This window comes from Lonchura striata, chromosome 2, assembly GCF_050655825.1.
Source record: "Lonchura striata isolate lonStrDom1 chromosome 2, ASM5065582v1, whole genome shotgun sequence".
In the NCBI taxonomy this organism is placed as follows: Eukaryota; Metazoa; Chordata; class Aves; order Passeriformes; family Estrildidae; genus Lonchura; species Lonchura striata.
The window spans coordinates 60,242,092-60,264,680 of NC_140704.1; the positions used below are offsets into that span (position 1 = coordinate 60,242,092).

The following is a 22,589-nucleotide window of genomic DNA, read 5'->3' on the forward strand; positions in this document are numbered from 1 at the left end:
CCAACTTGCATTTCAGCTGGAAGCTCAGCCTCTAGAACCTGCACACTCTTTCTTGCACTATCATGCTGCTATTCATTTCCAGCAAATAAAAAAAGCATGAGCAACTAGTGTTCCTCACTATGAATTGTTACAATTTCAGTATCATATTTCACCCCACAGAAGGTAGGTGACATCAAGCAAGACTGCATACAACAAAATACTGAGGAACAGGGTGGAACACAGCATATTCTTTAGATATAAGTATAAAGAGAGTTGGCCTAAAGCAGCCATTTCCCCCTTGCTTGATCTCAAAGTATCCCATAGTAATGGCTCTGGTCTAAAAGTAAGGAAGATGAGTCCTCCAAAATGCTTCAAACTCATTGGGCTGGCCATCGCCTACAGTTTGAACATGCAAAAATTGCAGATCTACACTGGAATCAAGATTGTAAATAACTGTACCAGGCTATCCAGCACCTCTGGAAAATTATAAGTGGCACCAGAAACAACAGGCTAAAGTAATGTTACCCGAGTACATGGAGAGAAGCATGTTAGGGGAACACAGAAACAGAGGGGGAAAGGAGGGAGGACTGGGGAGGGCAAGTTTAAGGGGATGATTAGGCTGCCACACAGTGAAGAGCAGAACACACACAGGCAAGTTAGAGAAGACTTGGGAACACCAGAACTCTGCCTGCCCCATCCTTAACTGGGATCTGAGGATATCCAGACTCTGGGCTGCAAAGCCCCCAGTACAGCACCAAACAACCTGCTGAGTATGTCATCCCACTCCACCCACTGACCACCAAACAGCGCTACCTCACCAGGCCCTTATCACACGGGTCAGAAATTAATGTTACATCCCAAGGGTCTGTGCTTTCTGGATGACTCAGGCCACTGCAGATTCATATGACAAGGCCTAATTTTTATTTATCTCCTGCTTTTCCCTTCATACTGTTATAAAATCACATTTAAACCTAGCTATTGTATTTTTTTAAAACAAAGACTGCAAACTTGATCACTTCAAAATTAGGAGGTATCATCATGAAGACTGCCCATACAAACTTCACCCCACCTCAGCATATATCTACACTGACTCTGTTTCTAATTAAATGATCACAAACCATTTGAGCTCTGGAAATCAATGATTTTCAAAAAAAGGCAGTTAAGGTTGTGTGATAAAGGCAACAGCTATCCCCCAAACCCTGCCTGACTCGGTGAAAGTCGGAAACATTAGTGAACAAAGCAATGCAGGAAGAAAGAGAGACAACCACCTTGCATGAGGAAGTTGGACATACCACCTCCAGGCAGGAATTACCTCCTTCTTGGCTCCACACTCAACCTTTTAAGAAGCTCAGCAAGTCTCTGAAAACAGCTTTGTCTTCAGGTGACCCCTAACAGCATAGTTCCACCCTCAAGTCAAGGCATTTAGGGCTAATCTAAAGACACCAGCAGCTGAGGTCAGCTATCCTTGTGCTTCCAGCAGATGAACTGCTACATCATGGCAGGTACTCTGGGATGAGCAAAAAACAAAATCACACCCAAGTACCTCTTTGACGTAGCCAAAATTGAAGGTGTTTCGATTTCCTGAGATTGATTTGCTCTTTGACTTCATTCCTCAACTATGAAAACACAGACAGTGCTTGTACCTGATGTGCTGCAAGAATAACTTCCCCACTTGAGAAAGCCCTCCAGGAAGGAATTAGCAACTGTTCAGTTCAAGGTCTGGGTAGCGTGTAAAATAAACAGACATAGAGACACATGGAGAAAGTAAATGTGGGAAAGAGAAAATGAATTATGCAGCAATTACCTATCCACTGAAAAAGGGACTCTGTGAAAGGGAAAAAATGATGCAATTACAGAATTAAAGATTGTATCATAATGCAGATGCAAAGGGGAGTTCTGCAACATTAGTCCCAGAACTTCATTGCTTTTGTCCGCCTGATTTTGTAACCCCATTGTTCTCCTGATATCAATATTTTGTAAGCAATTGAAATGCAAAACAATTATGTGATCATATGTTTATATCTTTTCATAATTAATAACATGTGGAACAACCAGCAGCCTCTGCTCCCAACATGATGGATGCCTCCAGCAGATGGCTGTGAACAACTCCCTTTCTTCTACCTTTATCTGAGGTAAAGAGCAGGGAGAAGAAAGGGAGCTTTAATGCTTCAATTCCATGCACAAACATTTGGGGATTTGGGGGTTGTTTCAGAGGAGAAAACCAAGACAAATATCAATCACCTACTCTGAAGCTGATTGCCACAAATCAGATTTTATGAATGGAGGCACTGAGCAGCTGATGTGCTCTGCCCAAGGTCAGAAGGAAGGCTCCCAAGACCTGGATCCCAAATGACCCCAGTAACAGCTTTCTGCCCAAGTCACTGAATCCCTCCTACCTCCACAATAAAACTTGTTTAAGTGTAATCATTGCTCCTAACTGCAGGTCAGGGAAGAAGCCCATCACCTCCAGGCTGTGTTTCTGTGTTTGCTGGTAGATGCAGTCAATGAGCAGCTTCAGGGAGAGCATCGAATGAAGCACAACTGGCAAGCAAACATTACAGCTGTATGTGTTCATGTTGGATGATAACTGTTACATTGGGTCTTTTAAGTAAATTATCTTGCATATGTCCAACTTCAGGCCAATTGCCAACATGTTTCTCAGTGTCTGGGTCACCCTGCTTTGTGAGGGAAAGCAGCTGCAATAGCAATAACCCAACTTGTTTTATTTCCAGTTAGTATTAGCTGGCAAGAGGCAGTGTGTCTGACACCATGCTCCCTATTGCATGCTTCATGCTTTTTAAAACATCTTATTTGCCTTTGTCCCTAGTTGCAAACACACACCCAGACTTTCTTTTAATTAGTACTTTCACCTTGTCTGTGGGGTGCTGGCAGCTACTAACACAAGCTTTATATGATCTTGTGCACTTAACAAAGAAAGTTTCATTTCTGTCTTTCCCCATCCACAGAGAACAGAGCTTGCAAAATCTGGAGCTATCAAGTCCCCAAGGTGCAGTCAGTCAGAGCCTGCAGTGTCCCAGGCACTCGGGTCACACCAGCTCTTTTCAGTGCACATCTTTTGGAAAAGCTCCACCATGGAAAAGTCCACTGTGGTTGTTAATGGAAACACTGCAATCTTTCCCTCTTGGCATGTAACCTGCTCAGTTCAGTTTAAAAGCTAAAAGAGAAAGTACTGCACCATCCCTAAATGTACAGGGGTAGCACAATACATCTAATGAGAACAGGCAAAGATAACATCACAGCCATGTTTTACCCCACATCTGCCTGCTTCAGGATTTCTGACACAGAAGCCTGGGTGGCTGGCACCTTCAGAGGAGGGACCTGCAAAGTCTTGTCCAAGCCCAAGAGTCCATTCTACCACAGTCACCTACTATGCCAACTACCAGTGGTCAGAGATGGTGCTCATGAAGGGGAAAAGAAGGGAAGTATGAGATGCTCTGCTCCACTAAGTGACATATCCCTAATAGTGTAGAGAATTGCACTTGGATGCCAGAGATGCCCAGGCAGATATTTTGTGTGGGGAAAGGGAATTTTGCCTCATTGGTATGACTTGGTGCACCACATCCTCTGTAAACCATGATGGGGAGCCAGCTATACAGTTCCTCACTTCACCTCACCGTGACAGATGCATCTGGTTTTACCAAGATCTGTATGGGTGTTTGAGATTTACCTTGGCCCCCCTAAGGTGTCACACAGTATTTTGACATTAGAGCCTGACAGTGGTGATCTCTGCAAGGCCATGCTCTGTGCCCCACGACAACAGGTATGCATTGTTGGATCATCAGCAGCAACGAAAAGGGTATCAAAATGCACACTGGGTGAGGAATTGCATGTGCATCCCATAAATGCTCGACACCTCTGGCACTCGTATTCCTACTGTCAATGCTTGTCTTTGCCTTCAGTCCAAGCCTGGAAGAAATGTGCTCACCACATCCAGCACAGCTGTACTGTCTAGCACGGACATAGCCTGGGTGAGGGTAAATCTGGTGTCCAGATTTCAGAGGCAGACCCCTCGAGACAGCCATGCCAAACCAGCTGCATCTATACTGGGATGCTCAGCAACACAGAAGCATGTCCCTGACATCTCACAGCAGCACCTCAGCCCAAGTGCACACCAACCTAAAGTAACTCTGGGGAGGGAGAGGGCTGTGTGGGAATCCAAGACTGCATTCACTCACAGAAGCTACTTTGGGAGAAACATAACAGCACTGAATATTATCAGTGTCAAATTATCACTGAATTCAACAGGATGGCTAGCGCCACTGAACACCCAGATTATCACAGTGCCATTGCACATGTGCAAAAATTTTGCCCATGCACACACACCTCTGCTAAGTCCTGCCCAGTGTGCATATTCCCTTCTGCTCCAACATTCACCTCCCAAGGTGTCCTGGAGGTCAGCTTGTCCAAGCTGTAGCTGTCAGCCCACAAGCCTTCCTAAATCTCATGCGGCTCTAGTTTGACAAACTAAAGGGTAGCCATGCTGCAAGGAAGAGTAATAAACAGGACTCATCTGTGGGATATCTGTGTCCTCTGCCCTCCTGCCACTGCAGCTCCCTTTAATGCTGCCTCACATCCACCCCTGCCCTGAATGCCACAGACACCCTGCAAATATGCCATGGCTGCAGAGGTGCTGCGTTGTTTGACCACCACACATACAATGCCTGGCTGGGCAGTCACTACCAGGCAGAACAGAGAGTAGCTGTAAGCAGTCTAGTTTTCAGCAGAGAGAGCATTGCTTCAAGGATTTCCCAGCCACTTGCTACCCTTAACAAACACAAGTGGGAAATTCATGATCTTCCAGACTGAGAACCATTGGTGCAATCTGGTTGAAACCAGCCAAAAAGGAGACAAACAGCACTCATTTTGTGGGGAAACTAAGTAAAAATGAAATAAAATAAAATAAAACCAGATGAAAATCATGATGTTTGATTAGTGGTGTTCCCATGTTCTGCTACATTCCAAAAAACAACGCCTTGCTCAATCCAGCCTGTGAGCTGCATGCAGTTCAGCTCTGTAACTACCCAGATGTTACACATCTGGAACGGGAAGGGACAAATTTCAAACTTATTTACATCTGGGGGTTGCTCTGAAGGGGTAATTTCTACAACAGAAAAACAGGGCAAGGGGATTTGCATCTGAAAGCTGTGAAATGCTTTGTCAGGGCTGAAGGACTATCACTCAGATCTCAGTGTGAAAGCAGCTCTCCTTCACAGCCCTCTCAGCATCCTTCTCCTTGCCATTCCCAGCGTCCCTTAACCCATGTTGTTGGTGCTGGACCACCATCACTGCCTTTAGGGCAGGGTCAGCTCTGCTGCAGTCACACCAGAAAATGTTAAGCCCTGGCCAGTCCAGGACCCAGGAGAGGCTGCACTGATGAGGGCTGGGAGGGTTTCCTCTAACCCCACTCGGTGTGACAGATCATGCCACAGAGCTGCATCAGTTCCAAGGACTCCTCTGTTCCCTTCGCAGAGCACAGCACAGCAGGAGGAAACAGCAGCAACAAAGCAAGGCAACTCCAGACAGACTTAGAAACAGCTGTGGAATTTCTCTGAAGAGCTGCTTTCTGTAAGGGGAGGAAAGCCCGGCCTTCCATCTGACTTCCAGCCCACCCACCCACCGGATAGAGGCAAAGCAAAAGAACAGGAGAAAATTTAAGGCATGCCAAGATCTCAGGCTCTGGAAATTAGTTTCCCACATGCTCCATAAAAAGAAAACTCACACCCAAAATCTGCTGCTTTGAACTTGGATTGCACACCATTAATTTACTCAATGGCTGAATAACCACACTCAAGTCAGAGACATTATTTGCCTGAGTGTCATCTACTCAGTGTAGGGAAGGGGGCGGCAGAACTGGCTGACAAACACAGGTATACAAAAGGCAGTGTAAGGACACTCTTCTTAAAAAGGCTGGAGCCCTAAGCCAGGTCCCAAAGTCAACAGCCACGTGGTCAGAATCACAAATCTCCCCCCCCCCCACCCCGATCTTTGATAGAGTCATGTCAACTGATCAGGGAATCATCCAAATCCATTCATACCATAGACCCGCATCCTCCAGGCCCCATCAACTGATTGAGGCCACAGTCTGAAAAATACTTCACTGACTTAGAAAACTAAATTCTGCTCAACAGGATGACTTGAGCATTTAGGAGTATAAGCTTCATTAGCTTCCAGCAAGATTTCAAGCCCCAAGCACAAACTAATGCTCCATAAAACTCCAGCAGAGAAGCACCACTGCTCCTACTCTGCCAGTACTGGTCCCAAGTATGATCAGCTGTTCTGGATGGAACCCAAATATGATGCAGCATTTGCTCTCAGCCCCATGCAAGGAAAAACGATGTGCAGTTCACACCCTGGAAAGCTTACGAGAGGCAGCCCTGAGCTTGAAATCTCCATATGCAAGTTTGCTTTCAAGTATTCCTCTAATTTCACTGGAGCAACTCACATGACTGAAATTAAACCTGTGCTGAAGCCTCCCCCTGACTGCGGCTGATGGAGCTTCTGATCCAGTTCATCGAGGGGTCAAGGTGAGAACCCTGAACTGAAGTCAAGAGCAGGCATGACAAAAACATATCCAAGGATTTTGGCACAGCTGAAGGACCAAGTGAGTCCCTCAGGGAAGGGTGACCAGCATCCAGAAGGATCTACTTGCCCATTCCCTGGGCACTCTGCTAAGCCACAGCAGGTCTCTGGATGAGAGGCTCATTCTGAGTTCTTGCTTTTCCACGTATAATTTAAACACACAATATTATGGCCAAAATATTTATTGTCTTCCTGTCATTTCTAATCTGGAGATCTCACAGCACTGCCCAATGCTCCCAAGATTTCACAACATATATATATATAACATTTCTATGACAAGTGGTCCAACCAACTTTCTCCCAGAAAAGCAGCAAAACACAGGTATCATTTTACTTTGTCTTCACAAACCTGACCAGCTGTCCAAACCCTCTGGGAGACCTCACAGCTTTGAGCCAGAGGCTTGGGCTTTTTAACTGTACTGCCAACTCGTGCATAGCAGGAACTTTCCACAGAGCCCTGTCCCAACAACCATGGGCATGCCAGTGCCATGGCCAGCAACAGTACAAGGCTGTCCCAGCTTTGCACTCCCCACCCAGGACTACTTATATGTTCCACCCTTTATGCAACCAGTAAGAAGCTGAAATCCAGCCGCACACTGTTCATAGCCAAGAAGAGAGTTTTCAGTAGAAGGGCTTTTTCTCAGATGGCTATTGTTGTCATCCCATAGGCTCTACATTAGTGCAGATTCACTGGACATTTCAAAAAGGCCTGTGGTACAGAAAGGCTGAGAACAGGACCTTCCTACTCATCCTAAGTTGAAAGGCTACAAGTAATTTCCAACAGCCTGAATCAGACAAAAAATCTAAGTAAATGGGTATCAAGAGCCCTCTGAAACCTACTAGTTGAAAACAAAAATAAAAAGAAAAGAAAAACAAACCATGGGCTATATAGATGAGGAGGAATTAAGGGTTTCAGTGAGCAAACGAGCAGAGGAATTACTATGTTTACAGTTCAATTAATGGGACCTTATCAAAAGCCTGTTTGCGGTTTTTGGTTTCTTTTTTTTTTTTTCTGTAAGACACCTATTACACAAACACACACACTTAATGCCTGGCCGGCTAGTACACGTATCCTGTGTATCCACATTTCAGGAGAGGCAGAGCTGCTCCCGGAGAAGTCCCTCCACCGGACGACGTATCGGAACAAAGCGCTTGGGTGACGGATGTCGGCAGGGTCCGTAAATCACATTTTTGGCAGCTCGACCTCAGCTGGGTCGGCATCTAACGCCGAAAGGAACTCTGAGAGCTGCCGCTCCCTACAGCGGGGACCCTACCTGTGCAGGGAGCTTCACGCCTCTCCTCCAGGCTGGTTAAAAAAAACAATTAAAGCCTTTTCCTAAAAGCCCGGCGAGATGTCTGGCACTTAATGACAGCACCCGAGTTACCGTGTATCTTCTCCGCTAACTGCCGGCATAAGGAAAGGAAATCAACCCCAAAAAAACAACCCACAAAAAACGAACCCAAACCAACGCAAAAGCACCACCGAACCTCCCGCTGGAACAAAGGACCTCACCAAACCCCGTCTCTAAGTTATCTAGATTTACTTGCTCGCAGAGCACACGGATAACCCTCCTCCGCTCGCAACACCGCTGGTGCGATGCGGGCGCGACCCCGCCGGGTTTCGAAGTAACCTCGGCGCCCTGCCGGGACGCGGCGGCGGCCGCGGGCGCTGCTCGGCCGCTCACCTGCACCGCGCACCGCGCCGCGGCGCCGCCCGCGGGGACCCCGCTCTCCCGCGGCCGCCGAGCGCGGCGGGGCCGCCCGGGGCGGGCGCTTACGAAACCCGCGTCTGCCCCTCGCCCGGGCGGGAGGGAAGGAGGGAGGCGTGGCGGGGGGCATCCGTGCCCGCGGCGGCCCCGCTCCCCACCGTGAAGAGGAGGAGGAAGAGGCGCCCCCGCCACTGGATCCACCGCGCGAGCATCGCCGGCCGCCCCGGGGGGAGGCCGGGAGGGGAGCCCCGCCGGCGGGCAGCGAGCGCCCACTGACCTTGCCGCCATCCGCCGCCGCCGCCGTGCCTGCCCGCGGGATGGAAGCCCCGCGCCCGCCGCCGCAGCCGGCGCCTTCGCCCCGGCAGCCGGCGCCGCCCCCCGTCCCCCCCGCCCCGCCGGGGTGCGGGGCCGAGCGAGGCGTGGCCGAGGCGCCGGGGAGCGCCGGAGCCGCCCCGGACCCCGGAGCGCCCCACCCCGCCCCAGCCGGGGCCGGCCGCCGCGGGCGAGGCTGCCCGGGGGAGCCGGAGCGGGCCGGCCCCGCACGGAGCCGCCGGCCCCGCCAGCCGGGAGAGAGACGATGTAGCGGCCGGGAGGTTCCTCAGGGCTGAGAAAGGGCTCTGCGGCTTTAAGCTGCGGCGTGTTGTGCCACCTGGCCCAAGGTGAGGGACAGCTCCACCTGAGCGCATTCCCGGCGGGACAGAGCGGCGCCTGCCCCGCGCACCCTGCGGAGCTGCACCGCGGGGAACGCGGGGCTGTCGGACACCCCGAGCTAGGCAGGTTCTCCGCTCAACTGACTTGAGGACCATTAATCTCAGCTGGAGGCTTAGAGCTGTGTTAGTAGTGCGCGTTAAAGTGATGTGTACATGTGGTGCGTTGTCTTACCACAGCAGACTCAGGGCCAGGCGAGGGAATAAGGCCTCGTTTTTATCCACTGCACCAAGGTCTATGCCGGCAACAGAGCACAGGACCACAGATTCGTTTCTTCTCTCCCTGCAGAGAAAACAATCCCATTTCCATCAGCAATAAAAGAAAAAAATTCATATGTACCTCCTAGCGTCTCACATGGGATCAGTAATGCCAAGCGGCAAGAGCTACAAATGCCAACAGTAGGCAGGAGTATTTCACTCCTCATTGCCTCATCTTTTTGCATATCCAGTGTTTTTTGGGGGGGAAACAGTTATAAGTGGTGTGAATACAGACCTGTAGGTTATCCAGGTGCCAGGTTTGTATAGTACACCCTTCTACTCCCCATATCCTATAGCTCTATGCTGAAACTGCTGCCTAGGAAGGATTAAGCCCTCTATAATCAGGTAAATAAATCATTTTCAGAAAATAAAATTCCTTTCCCCCTTCTTCACTGTACCGGGGCTATTTGCAGCGCAAGATCTCCAGCAAGCCAGGCTTACCACTAGGGAGAGTCTATAATGCATTCACTAGTACAACTCCAGGTTCTGCCATAAATATTTAAAACTCAATTACCATTCTCACAATGGACGTTTGAAGCAGATTTTTGCATCCCACAGTGCTTCTTGATTCAAAACTTCCTAATGAAATAATTGAGATAACACAGGAGAAGTCAAATAGGTCAAATTACAGCCATCAGTTTGAGTCTGGTTCCTCCTTCATGTCTGTCTCTGAAGTATTAGTCACTACCATCTCTGACCTCTCACGATCTATTTTACACCACAGGCATCATTTTAGCACATGCAGCTGACTTTCGCTTCTCTGTTGATCAGCTGGAAGGACTGTGTGAAATATTTTGCCGATCTCCCCTTCCCCCCTCCCGTTGCCCAGCTGAGTAATCTGAAGCGCAAACATCCAAATTGCTTCTTCTGAGGTGTCCCTTAAAGGAACAGAGGCCTCCTGCTATCCTTGCCTCTGCTCTTGGGGATGGGCTGTGGCCCATGGCACCTGCTGTAACCCACACCTCCCCACTCAAGGTCCTACAGATTTTGTTCAGAAAAACCCTTTGAGATTCTGGGGGGGCAGGGGGCGGGGGCGTGTAGAGTTGTTTTTACAATTTAAGAAGGTGCTTACGCCAAATTCACATTAGGCATTTGTGTAACATCCTGTCTTTGAAGGTTTGGAAGGCACAATTCTTTACATGCCTCTGTGCACCAAGTGCCTACCCTTCCAGGGGTCATTTTCCCCTTTCTTACTCAGAAAACAAGTGGCATATGGTGCCTACAGGCAGTGCTACGGTACCAGATCTCCATCGTCTCAAGGGAGGAAAATGCATTACAAAATGAAACCAAATGTACCTCCAACTCAGCACTGGTCAGCCCTTCTGCAAATGATGTCCACCAGTAAGGCAGGGCGGCTACAGAGATGTAGAGAAAGATCACAAGCTTGCCGAGATGGATCTCGCAGTGCAGTGTTGAAGAGCATTTACACAATGACTCAATGGTATTGCTGTTGTTGCTGCTGTGATTGTATCATTACAGCAGAGTTTAGCCAGCTCAGCTGAGACCAGTTCACCCCATACACCCCCATCCATGTTAAGCAGACAGCAAACAATCAAGTGTTTTAGATCCCACATGCAAATACAAGGTCCTGGTCTGGAGGGGCTACTGCAGCTTTTAGCATCTGACTCCCTCTGCTGCACGGATTACACGCACAGCTCCTGGCAGAAGTGCTACCAGAGAGACACAGCAGGTGAGGGGAACTGGAAAAGGTAATTACTCCCAGGAGGATCCCTGGATTGCTGCCATCGTCCCCAAGGCTGCATCTGTTATGAGAAGAGTCTGTAAGTCTCTGGGGAGGAAATCTTGAAAAGTTCACAGCAATAGGCTTGGGAAGGAAAAAAGAAAGATAAATAGAATTCATCTTCAGGTTGCTTCACATGGTTTATTTCGATAAAACTTTTCACTAGGAGAGGGTTTTGTAAAAGGCAGCAAGTTCTTTGGTACTGCCCTTTTCAGTTCCTACCTGAATAAAAAGGATGAAAAGGGTTCATCCAGTGCCAGAGGCACCAAAAGACAGAGGAAAGATATGCAAAGGCAGCTGTGCTCTTCTGCCCTTTGCTATTCTCTCAGCAGTCTGGTTGGATATGGGGTTTTTTTTTTCCCCATCTGGATTCCTCTAACAATTTGTATAATTTTAATTTTTACATCATATCTATCAGTCAGTGAGAGCAAACTGCTATCAGATGCACTCACTCAGATATACCCAGTAGTGGGGAGGCAGGAACACCTATCATTCACAGAAATAATAGGAGCAATCCCTGCAAGTGCTGGGGTAGCACTGGGATATCATAACAAAAGTAGTTAATTCATGGTTTCTCCTTTATGATCACCTAAGAGACCTCTAATGCACAATATGTATGTAAGACCTCAGTGTCAAACTTTCAGTTCCAGGAACAAGTCACCAAATAATCATAAAACCGAATGGTTTTATGGGAGTTTGTGAGTATTTTAAAAATAATCAGCACATAGGGGATCCATTCCTTTTCATTTCTGAGTCAACAGTGGAGGTTTAAATCATATTTCCAATGTTTATTCTGTTATTAAAAAGGCTAGGAACTGTTGTTAGCCCAGTTTCCTAGAGAAACTAAAGTTTCTATTACCTCACTGTGTATCCTTCTATCTTCCTGTTTTCTTTCAGCTGCTTCTGAAACTGTTAGCAGAGGAGAAGAAATCAGACAGCAGTGTCCCTAATTTTTGTTGTTGTGTATTAAATCATTAATGGGGCAAAGAAATATTTGAGAAAATGGGATAAAGAGGGTTCTTTGAACCCTCCCCAAGCAAGAGGCAGGGAGAGTTCGGCTCTTTTCCCTTTAGTCCGGCAGCCAGCAAGCGGACATGCATGAGACAGCAGTACCTCACCAAACTTCATAATATCCCCTGCTCAGGTAACATCTTTCAGTGGGAAAAAAATGAAGACTTCTATGATCTCAGAGCTCTGGGACTAAGGGGGGAAGATTACATTGACCATTAAAATTGTTACTGAGTCAAGGCCTGTCAAACCCCACACCTTGCACAAAAGCTTCACAGAAAGCTGTTGCCTAAAGCTGTGAGACAAAAGTACAGCCCATAGTGATTAAGAAAGCATCTATTGGTGGAAACAGCTTCAAGCCCTGCTGATCACAGGTAATTGTCACTTCTCATATTGATACCCTGTGATAAAATTACAATGAACATTTTGGCTCATTGAAATCTGACAGGCTCATACACATTCCCTTGTTCTCTTCCATAAAACTCTGCTTTTATTGTATGCTTTGAAAGATGCAGCAGAGTGAGTACTTTTGCAGGTTACTAACTTGAAAACAGGCATGTAAAAAGGATGCATATTTCTGGTAACTCCATTTAATAAATTGCTGTGAAACTCCAGTCTCCCTCAAAAAAGAAAGAACTCCACCCTAAAGTTACAAGAAGAGCCTTCACCCCTTCAGTAAGATTAAAAGCTTCAAGCAGCAGAAGATGGTCAATGTGCCCACCTTAAGAGAGCAACAAATTCTCTATTCACCAATGTGCCAAGCAGCCCACTTTTTGTCCTTGGGTTGGATACAGTAATTTGATCAATAATTTTGTCCTGATATCAATAGTTTGTAAATGCTTATCTATTAATTATAACCTTAATAATGAATCATGGAATCATAGAGTCATATAACCATAGAATCGTTTGGCTTTGAATGGACCTTAAAGATCATCTTGTCCAAATCCCACCTGCCATAGGCTGGGACATCTTTCACTAAACCAGGTTCTCAGAGCCCCACCCAACCTGGCCTTGAACACTTCCAGGGTTTCCACAGCATGTCTGGGCAACCTGTTTACAGTGCCCTAACATCCTCACAGCAAAGAACTTCCACCGAATTTCCAATCTAAACCTACTCTTCTTTACTTTGAATCAATTCCCCCTTGTCCTGTAACTATATACTCTTGTAAAAATCCTTCTCCATCTTTCTTGTAGGCTCTCTTCAGATACTGGAAAGCTAGGTCATCCTGAAGCCTTCTCTTTTCCAAGATAAACAATCCCAACTCTCTCATCCTGCATTGATATGTTGGGTGATTTGACATCAGTAAGTACAAAATGTAGGGAAGCTGCTCCTTCAGTACCAGCTGACTGCCTTTACACTCAAAGGGGAGATGTCCCTGGAGGTAATTCACAGCAGAAATCCATACTCTGAGTCACCTTCTTGCTGCTTGGGCTAATCTCCCTCCACAGATAAAATAGAGGGGAAAAGCTTCCTGCACTGAAGTTTAGTGCCCAGAGATAGGCAGTGCTAAGAGCCCCCTGAGGAGAACCACCTGGGCCTGCTGACACATCCCTTTGCTTCCTTCAAAGCAGTGGCCCAGACTCTTTGCAGTGAGTCACCTTGGAGGAGCCACAAACCCTGTATCCCACCAACCACGGCCCCACCTCCGGCACAGTGTCAGCGCCTGCCTCTGTGTGTGTGATGTGCCTGAGATGTGTTACCCATGTTGTCAGCACAGCATGGCCGAGGTGGAAGGGGACCTCTGCACATCCTCCTGTCCATCCCACTGCTCAAAGCAGGGCAGCATCAGCCCAGCACTCAGGGCTGTCTCCTGCTGCGCCTTGAACATTTACTGCCAGTACAGAGAGCTGGATAAACACACCAGGGGTGCTACCGCAGCAGTGGCTCTCTGTACAGTCCTGGATATTGTCTCTGCTGCTGCAGCTGTCACAAAGTGAAAGGGAGGGGTTGTTTATAAGCTCTGGCAATTATTTCCAGAGCTTTTTTCCACTTTTCTCTCCCCTTATCCCATCACAAGGCGACATTTAGAAAAATACACTTATTTGAACCAAATCTTTGTTTTTTACTGTACTCAGTCATGCCTGTATCTTCTTAATAATTAATAGTTTATTGTATATTAAACAAAAGAAAAAACATATATGTGAAATTTTTTTTTCACATCAGTGAATTTCAATTACCCAAGCCTGATTCTTTTAAAAACCCTAACTTTTCCATTATCCAAAACAGCACTGAATTTGTTGCTGGGCACTAACTATATTGGAAGTGCATTAGTTAGACAGCCCCTCAATCATCCATGTTAATTCATTCTCCTCTGAAGTAGATGAGTTTTAAGAGAATTACAGTCCTCATATATAAACAGCACCACAAATAAATCACATGAATATATTTCATCATAATTTACCAAGTGCAACAACTACTCCACTGTTCAGGACTTGCATACTAAAGCATCAGGATAGCCCTTTGGCACCAGCTCTACAGAATAAATACAGGTAGTCCTATCACTGACAAAAAGCTCAATTAGAAAGAAAATCGAGGTTTCAAACATAAGCATTTAAAATTAGAAAACACCAAATTAAGGCTGACTGTGCAAGTCGTTCCTGACATAACCACATGCTTCCATTACATGAGTGCATGCTGCTTATCACAGCACCCTGGGCTTCCCTTCAGTTGCATGGGATCTCAGAAGCACAGCCTCAGCTTCTGCTCCTCAGTGCCAACCTCCTCTGTCATCTTCCCCTGGGCCACCACCCAAGTTCCATGTCCCAGGCTCCTTGTTCCCTCATTCCTAGTCTCCAGCCCTGATAGGCCACTTTCTTCTCTTCAGCATCATCTCCCCCATTTTCCTTATCCAGCTGTAACCCACATATCATCCTCAGTTTCCAACCCCAACTCCCAGACCAGGTTTCTTACAGTGAAGCCCAAGTACCTTCTCCACTCCAAGTCCCCAGTTCCAGTCTTTCACTGCAGGCTGCTTCAGTCCACCTTTTAATGCCAACTCCACAAATAAAGGCCAGGTCCCTTCCTCCTGATTGCTCTGGATCCAGGAGGTCATTGACACAGAGCACAAATCTCCATGGCTGTACCAAAAGGTACCAAGAGGAGATTGCCAGAAACCTCCAACTCAGTCCCTCCAGCCATAGATGGACCAGAGCACAAGTCTCCACAGACTAAACATCAAAGAGACCAGCAGTCACACTTAGAAGCCTCTGCCAGGCGTGTGCAAACTGCAATTTTCCAAGAATTTATAATTTAGCTGAATCTGGGTATTTTTCACGGGAGCCAGAGTTGAGTTGCACTACCTTGGTTTTTTGGGGGTTTTTTTTTGGTGGTTTTGGAGTGGGTTTTTTTTGTTGGTTTTTTTTTGTTTGTTTGTTTGTTTGTTTTGTTTTTGTTTGGTTTGGGTTTTTTTGCTCTTGCATTTTGGAAGGTGAATCACAACCAGGCAGTGATTAATGTTATGTAGAAAATCTAGTTTCAAGCATTCAGTGGTGTTATGTCTTTACAGGAGAAAATGTCATAGAAAGAGCTGAACAGCCAGAAACATCCCTCCAGAATCAGACGGAGGTATATTCACCTGGCACAGAAAATGTTAACCCAAAAGATTAAGGTTTCAACAAGTTATAGAAGATGAAAAAAAAAAAAAAAATAGTGCAACTCAACTCTGGCATTAATTCAAGCAAACTGAGTAGAAGAAAGGTTATTTTCTCTAGCCTAGCAGAAGTACCAGATATATTATCCTTAGGATAGTAAGAGTCCACAGTTCACACTACAGGCCTTGAGAAGATGAAATTGCACTGTGTAAACACTTAAGATAGAGTTCATTAGGACCAGGTTCAGGGTGCTTTACACCCTGTGACTGATGTTATAAACCCTTTGGTTACCCCAGGCAGAACACCCAGCCCATGTCCAACAAAGTCCAGCAATCATCCAGACATCATGTCTGTCATGGTGTACTTTAAGCAGAGAAAATAAAGTGAGGTATGCAAGTCTCTATGCAGACTTTTTCTCTTGACTTTTTACACTACACATTTCCAAGCCACTGGCTAACATTTCCAGCTCTTACCTGCAGGACAAGCTGCTCTGAAGTATCCTCAGCTGAGTAACGTTACTCACACAGTGTTAACAGAATGAAAACCAAGGCCTGGAATTTCAGATTCAAATCTGAAGCACACATAGGAAAACAAGCACACTGGGATATTTATGTGCTAAGTGCTGGCATGGCAGTGACTGCACTTCATTCTGACACTTCCTGAAAATTACATAATTTATCATTTAACACTACAGCTGCAGATTCCCCACCATTTACAACGAATTAAGTAGCAGAGCTCTTCAGGAAATGCCACAGATTTCCTGGGATAGACAGTACGGCTAGTTAAGTACATGAATATATGAAGTAAATATTTTTTTGTTTTATTGGGGCTTCTGAAAATGAAAGCATCCTCTCTGTTTTTCACAGAGGGGAGGGCATTGCTGGTAGCCATGAAATAAATCAAAAACAATGCTGTCCCTGCCAGAGATGCTTTGTGAAACTACACTGGTTGATGATAATCTTGAACAGCAGTCTTTCATTCAGGGCTTCATCCTGCAGTCCTTAAACCCCTGAAAGAAGCTTGGGGAATTTCAGTGATGTCTAATTTGAAATTTATTTCTGCAAGCAAATGTCTTCAGGACATACCAACCAAGGCAGACACATTCAAACCTATGCCAGCATGTCCAGAGTCTGGGGGACTATAGTTGCTGCTCGATGTCCTCATGGGCTCCTGTCTCCTGCCCTGCCAAATACAAGATGATTCTGAGAGAATTTCTGCAATGGCAGAGCTTAAAAACAGTCTTTTCCCAACCTCACTCAGTTAGTAGGTGTTTTTTCAAACAGCCTGCTTATGGTCTGAGAGAATAAGCTTCTTACTAAGTTCATAGATCAGTCTTATTAGTACTCAATCTTCTAGAGCTCCAGTTAAGCGTGTTCATGTTTTCTCGAACAGCACTGCTTGTATCTCATGTAAGATTGCTGCCAGAAAATAAGTGCAGAGTTCCCAGGTCAGACCTGTGGGCTGCAAGGACTTGCTTAAATCCATGTCTAATGTCAGTCCAGTAATATGGCAGCTCTTACATTTAACTCTGTTTAAAAAGCGGTGTTCAGAATCCTATTTTCGTACCTTCCCTAAAGGAATAGAGGCCTCCTTAGAGATGTGGCTGAAGGGTAGAAAACTGCCTCTTATTTCTGAAGTCAGATGGGACTTCCACCCTTCAAGCTTTTGAAAAATTTACTATGTCACTGTTTGGCCTGAATAAAAAATACCTGTGAGAAAGGCTTTTCTTTTCAACACTCTTTTTAGGCTTAGAAAAGGCTTTCCCTTACTCAGGAAAAGAATTAAAATTCTTAGGCTGCTTTTCAACTTCATAACCTTCCCAATTTTTCCAGATTCTCTGAAGAGGTTGCTGGGTGCTGGTGGGTGTGACTTTCAAGGCTGTGAGCCTTGCAGGGCCACACCAAGTCCCATTAAAGTGTGTGGTGGAGTTTCCATTGATTACAACAAGATTTCCACAGTCCCATACAGGAGCTGCTCTAAATCTAGGAGAGCTGACGTTCCTGCCCACCTATCTGCAAGGAGTGAGCACAGGACATGCAAGGAAGAAGCAAATTACATCTCCCTTTTTTGCAATGAAAGTCTGCCTTTCTCATTTATTTCAATCCCAGTATCTGTATTTCAGTATTAATAATGGACCAACCTGCAAAAGGAGCTCATGGAAGCTGCCAGGTTTCCACCAGGGAGACTCGAGTTTGGCTGCCCAAGGCAGAAGGGAGCTTTGGAAAGTGCTTTGTTTAAAGTTGAAGCATTCAAAACTGTTTTGCACATTCATCATCCTCAAAGAGAAGTGCTTGGCTGCCCTCCATGGAGGGAGGGGAATGTGCAGCAATGGGACCCTCAGCAGCTGCCAGCAAAAAATAATCCAGAAGAACTATGAATAAATAAAATACATTTTGCTAGGCCTAATGTTTCGCAGCTTCCTTCATGCTCTCCCTCTGAAGCTGTAATTCCCTTCCAACCATTTCTGGTTTTAGTTTTTATCATGGGTTGTTCTCTTCCTGTCTCTCTTCCTTAAAGCTCAAACTGCAGTTTTCTCCTTACCTGCAAGTTTTCCCTGTCCATTTCTTAATTTCCTACTAATTTCTCTCTTTTAAACTTCTTTTAAAACTATTCTGATGCAACTTCACAATACTTTGTGGACCTCCAAGCCTCTTTTATGTTACTCTTCTCTATGCAATGTTTCCTTTCATCATCATCATCTTCCCAGCTTTAACAAAGATTTGCCTATGTGTGGCAGAATTCAATTCCATTTAAAGTCAGAAGCGTTTTACTTTCTCTGAATATGTGTTTACACCAGTGGTGCTAGTGACAGATGAGAAAAAACAGATTATCTACTGGACAATATCAGAAGTGGAAAAATCAAGTGGTCTACAGGCTCTGAACTCAAGATCAGCATCTTTCATGCAATGCCTGAATGGAATCATGAGAGAGACCAACTTCAGCAAACCCATTTCTTGATTCAGATGTCACCATTCCCACTCATCATAGCTGCCTTAGGCAAACTGGGCTGCTCTCCACAGGACACTCACAGGCCCAGATAGTTTCAATCTTGTTCATTGTGACTTTATCAAAGTTAGATCAGGAAGCCTAATTCTCAGTGCTAGGATTTTATTTTATTCTTTCCACATCATGGCCCATTAAATAGCCCTGCTGCTATTATGTGTATTCTTTGACCTGTACTCCTTAACCATCCTCCTCATCCTTGTTATCTTATAAATAACAGCATCCTGCTCCATCCAGATCCAGCCCCAGCCAGCTTGTTCTATCCTTTAATTTATGAGGAAAACTTCTCTGATGTGCAATGGTAGCTCCAGGAGACTGCCAGGTGGCTTTTGGCAGAAGTGCTTGACTGGACAAGGAGGACCAAGCCACAGATCTGAGGAGGGGCCCACCTCTGGTGCCTTGGTCCAGCTTCTCTCAGTGCAGCCAATCCGATGCCTCACGTTGAATTACTTTTGAGCTCTGGAAAAAGCTGCAGTTGCAGGTTACTTCTTGCCAGAGCCTAATGCCAAAGTCCTACCTGTCCAGACATCCCATATAACAAGAAAGTGCTGATAGCAGCATGACAAACCTCTCTTTGGAGCTGATGCTATGTAGTCATGTCTGCAGCTGAAGCCCCAACACAGCCTTACCAGCGGGTTGGTTCCTGTGAATGCTGTTTTAAGGCAGAGGGGGTGCAATGGTGTTGCCACAGCATGAAAAATGAAATTTTAAATAGAGAATATTTATAGAGCACGGTTATTCTGACTGCCTGTGAGGTGTGATCTTTTTCTGCTGAGTACACGTAGTGTACCATCTCATTTCATTCTGCCACCTGTAAGCTTGGGCAAGAAAAGTATGTTGTGGCATAGGGCTCTGCATATGGACTCATCGGTGTTTCCTACAGAACTCTCATATTCTGTGTGCTAATCACTTCTGGGATGCAGGGGTTTAGGGTTTTTTTTTGTGGAGTAGTATCAGAGGGAGAGTCTCAGTTTAAGAGCCATGGCTACTTGTCCACAGAGGTTTCTGCGTGCTTATCAAGACCGATAAACAGCGCCAGTCACCCCCCAGCGATGCACCCTGGCCTGCAGCGATTGCTCTGGGTCTGGAAGCTGACAAGTCTCTGTTTATCCTCTGATGGCTGAACTACCCTTATCCCGAGTGTTCCTCTTCCAGGAAACATCAGCAGAGTACTCACACTGGCCAGAGATCTACCTGCGCTAAACCTTCATCTTTTAATGCTGAAATACAGTAGCAGCTGCAGATTTAGTAAAATAATTACTTTAAAAAAAAAAAAGCCTACCGTGTTTTATCACCATTGTCCTCTCCAGATAATGTCCCAGCAGTCTCGCCAGGCTTGCCGAGAGGTGTTTCACTCACTAACCCGTCCTGAGCGTGTCTCCTGGCTTCTTCCCTCCGGGCACCATGTGATAGCCTGGGATGTGGCTGGGATGTTCCCTCCAGCTGATAGCAATCACGGTCTTTGCCTCCTCATCCTCTCCCTCCTCTGTGAGTCATCGGGAATCACTCCCAGTCCTTTGTCTCTTTACTTGGGTGTCATTTGGCTGTATTCATGTTCCTCGTCTTTCTCCTCTCAGCCCTTGATTGCCTAGGTCTTTGTTTGTTCCCTCTTCTAACTTGTTTTTTGTTTGAAGAACTGTTTGCAAGGGAAGAGGGGCCTGTGATTGTGACAACCCGCTAAACTGAAGATTTTCTCTGTCCTTAGAAGGACAATGCAGCAAAATCAAATTCCTGTTCACCCCACTGCCACACTTTGCTTTGTCCCATTTCTCATCTTCCCTCCAATCTGGGAGCTCCCAGCCCACAGCAGCTGGTCCTAGCCTGGAATGGGTGGTTTTCTCCAAAACTGAAGCAAAGCCCACCTACATTGTTGGACGACCATCATAACAGAAATGTCACCGAAGTAGAAAAATTTGGATGAAAGGGGGAAAAAAGGGTTGTATCCCACACGTGAAAGTGCAGAGTAAGCAGTTGCTGCCCTATAAAGCTTGTTTAAACGCCCGCGGTTTTGAGGGAGCAGTTTGGTACCAGCTTTGGCTTGCACAGTAGAATTGCAGGCCAATGCACATTCATCACTCTAATTTTATACAGCTGCATTATTTTCACAGTTTATGGTGGCACCATCTCATTTATGAAGTACACACTGCAGTTACACATATGGCTGTATTATTTTCAGCACTGAAAGTTCAATTAGTAGTTTCACTGAGCTAAGACTGTCAAAACAGCAGCAGGAGTACACACCGTATTGTAGCTGTCCAAAATTTATATATGTTTATGCAATAAATACATCACAGTTTGTGTGCTACAATTTGGGTCACCGGATCTAAAATAATACCAGAATCACCAGGTGAAATTTGGTGTCACTGACTCAATCTCAATGACTGTGGCTGCAGCTCCTCAGTTAAACCTGGGATAATTATGGCATGATCATGGGTCACAGAAACACTACTTCTTCCATTCCCAGAGATGTCATGAGACAAAACACTGATGTGAGCAACCAGGTCTCTTATTCTCACAAGCCTTTAAATACAAATTCCTGTTCACCCCATTGCCCGAACAGTAGGGTGCTGTAGCTGGCCTTTGGAAACATCTCTGTCTCTGTGAGTTTGAGTCATTTGCCAGCACCATAAATGATCTTCTCCATTAAGAAACAGTTTCCTAGGGAAAGATGGGCAGGATGAGGAGAAGGAGAAAAATTACGCAAATTTCCTGGGTGATTGTGCTTGCTGAAAAATGTGCCAGTTTGCATGTTGCTGATTTATTCCTAGTGCTTTAGTCATTAGGGAGGGTAAAACCACAGTGATAACGGAGGTGCTATCAGGTGCTGCGAACAGATTGCAAACTCTGCTTTAGTCAACATCAGTGCTGACTTTCCCCAGCATTTGCATACTAGCAAATTTAGCAAAGAGGTGGCTGTTGTTCAAAGTTAGGAGAAAGAGCTTGGTTCCTCCCAAGCACTCCTAGTGCTTGTGAAATGCCGACCTTTCATGCAGGTGCTGTGCGGTAGAAAACTCTGAAAATCAACTCTTCAATGCTCCAATTTCACAATATGCAAACCAGAGAGAATAAAAACTACCTTCAGGTGCTTTCAAAAATTTGTTTATAGTCTTCCAAGCTTTCTTCAACCCCTGCATGGAAGGTACCACTGGGACATGAAGTGCAGTGAAGTTTCCTTCAGCTCCTGTGGTTGGTTCTGGTACAATGAGAAGAGGAAATGGCCTCAAGGCACCAAATGCAGATTAACAGATGTTTCTAGAAGTCCTGTCTTCCTCCTTGATCCACAAAATAATGGATCTATCCTTATCACCATCCCTTACACATGGCCAAGTATAAATATAAATAGGAAAACACACCAGGAAATGAAGACTTGTTGTGGGCCTCGGCAGCCTCTGAGCACGTTTTCTTTCATATCCTGACAGAGCCTGGCATAAATTCAGCTTCTGACACACAGGGGAAAGTATACCTTTTTTGCTCTACTTTTTTGGCAGTTGTCATTAATTTGGCTCGCTTTCCCCTGCAGTAATGTTGACAAACACATTGCTCATGGTAGCATTTCAGCAAGCCCATTCAGGCAATTTATGTTTCAATATTTACAGACAGCACTGCCTCATGCCAATTTTATCTTTTTGTAATGAATATGTTTTGACTTGAGACAGAGTGGGAACGTCACAACCACTGCACCTGAAAGTTTATACCCACAGTTTCACAGTACAAAGAAATGTATTAGCCCCCATATTATGTGGTTTTCTAGGTTTAAATTGGTGTGTTTCCTTCCTGTTCTCCTCATTGACTCATTTCCTTAAATCTGACTTGAGCTTGCTCTATTGAGTTTTAGCCTCGGTACACCAGTAGTGGCTGTGGAAGAGAGGTGACAGCAAAAGACAAAATATTTTCATTACTTTTGTGAGATAGTATGAATTATTTTCTGATGAGAGACAAGGAGAAACAACAGTGGACAGGACAACCATGGAGCAGCTGATGTATTTCTTTCAGA

General features: G+C 45.7%; 1 protein-coding gene across 14 annotated transcripts in view; it reads right to left on the reverse strand.

The window, feature by feature from the left end:
* RNF152 (ring finger protein 152) overlaps positions 1–22,589 on the reverse strand; it is a 93,115-nt gene that overhangs the window by 35,081 nt on the left and 35,445 nt on the right. For 3 of the 14 annotated variants that reach the window (XR_014952596.1, XM_085571122.1, XM_085571119.1), the window contains exon 3: positions 9,170–9,277. The gene's annotated coding sequence lies outside the window, so the exon portion shown is untranslated. The other 11 variants (XM_085571126.1, XM_085571139.1, XM_085571131.1 and 8 more) reach the window with 8 other exon arrangements.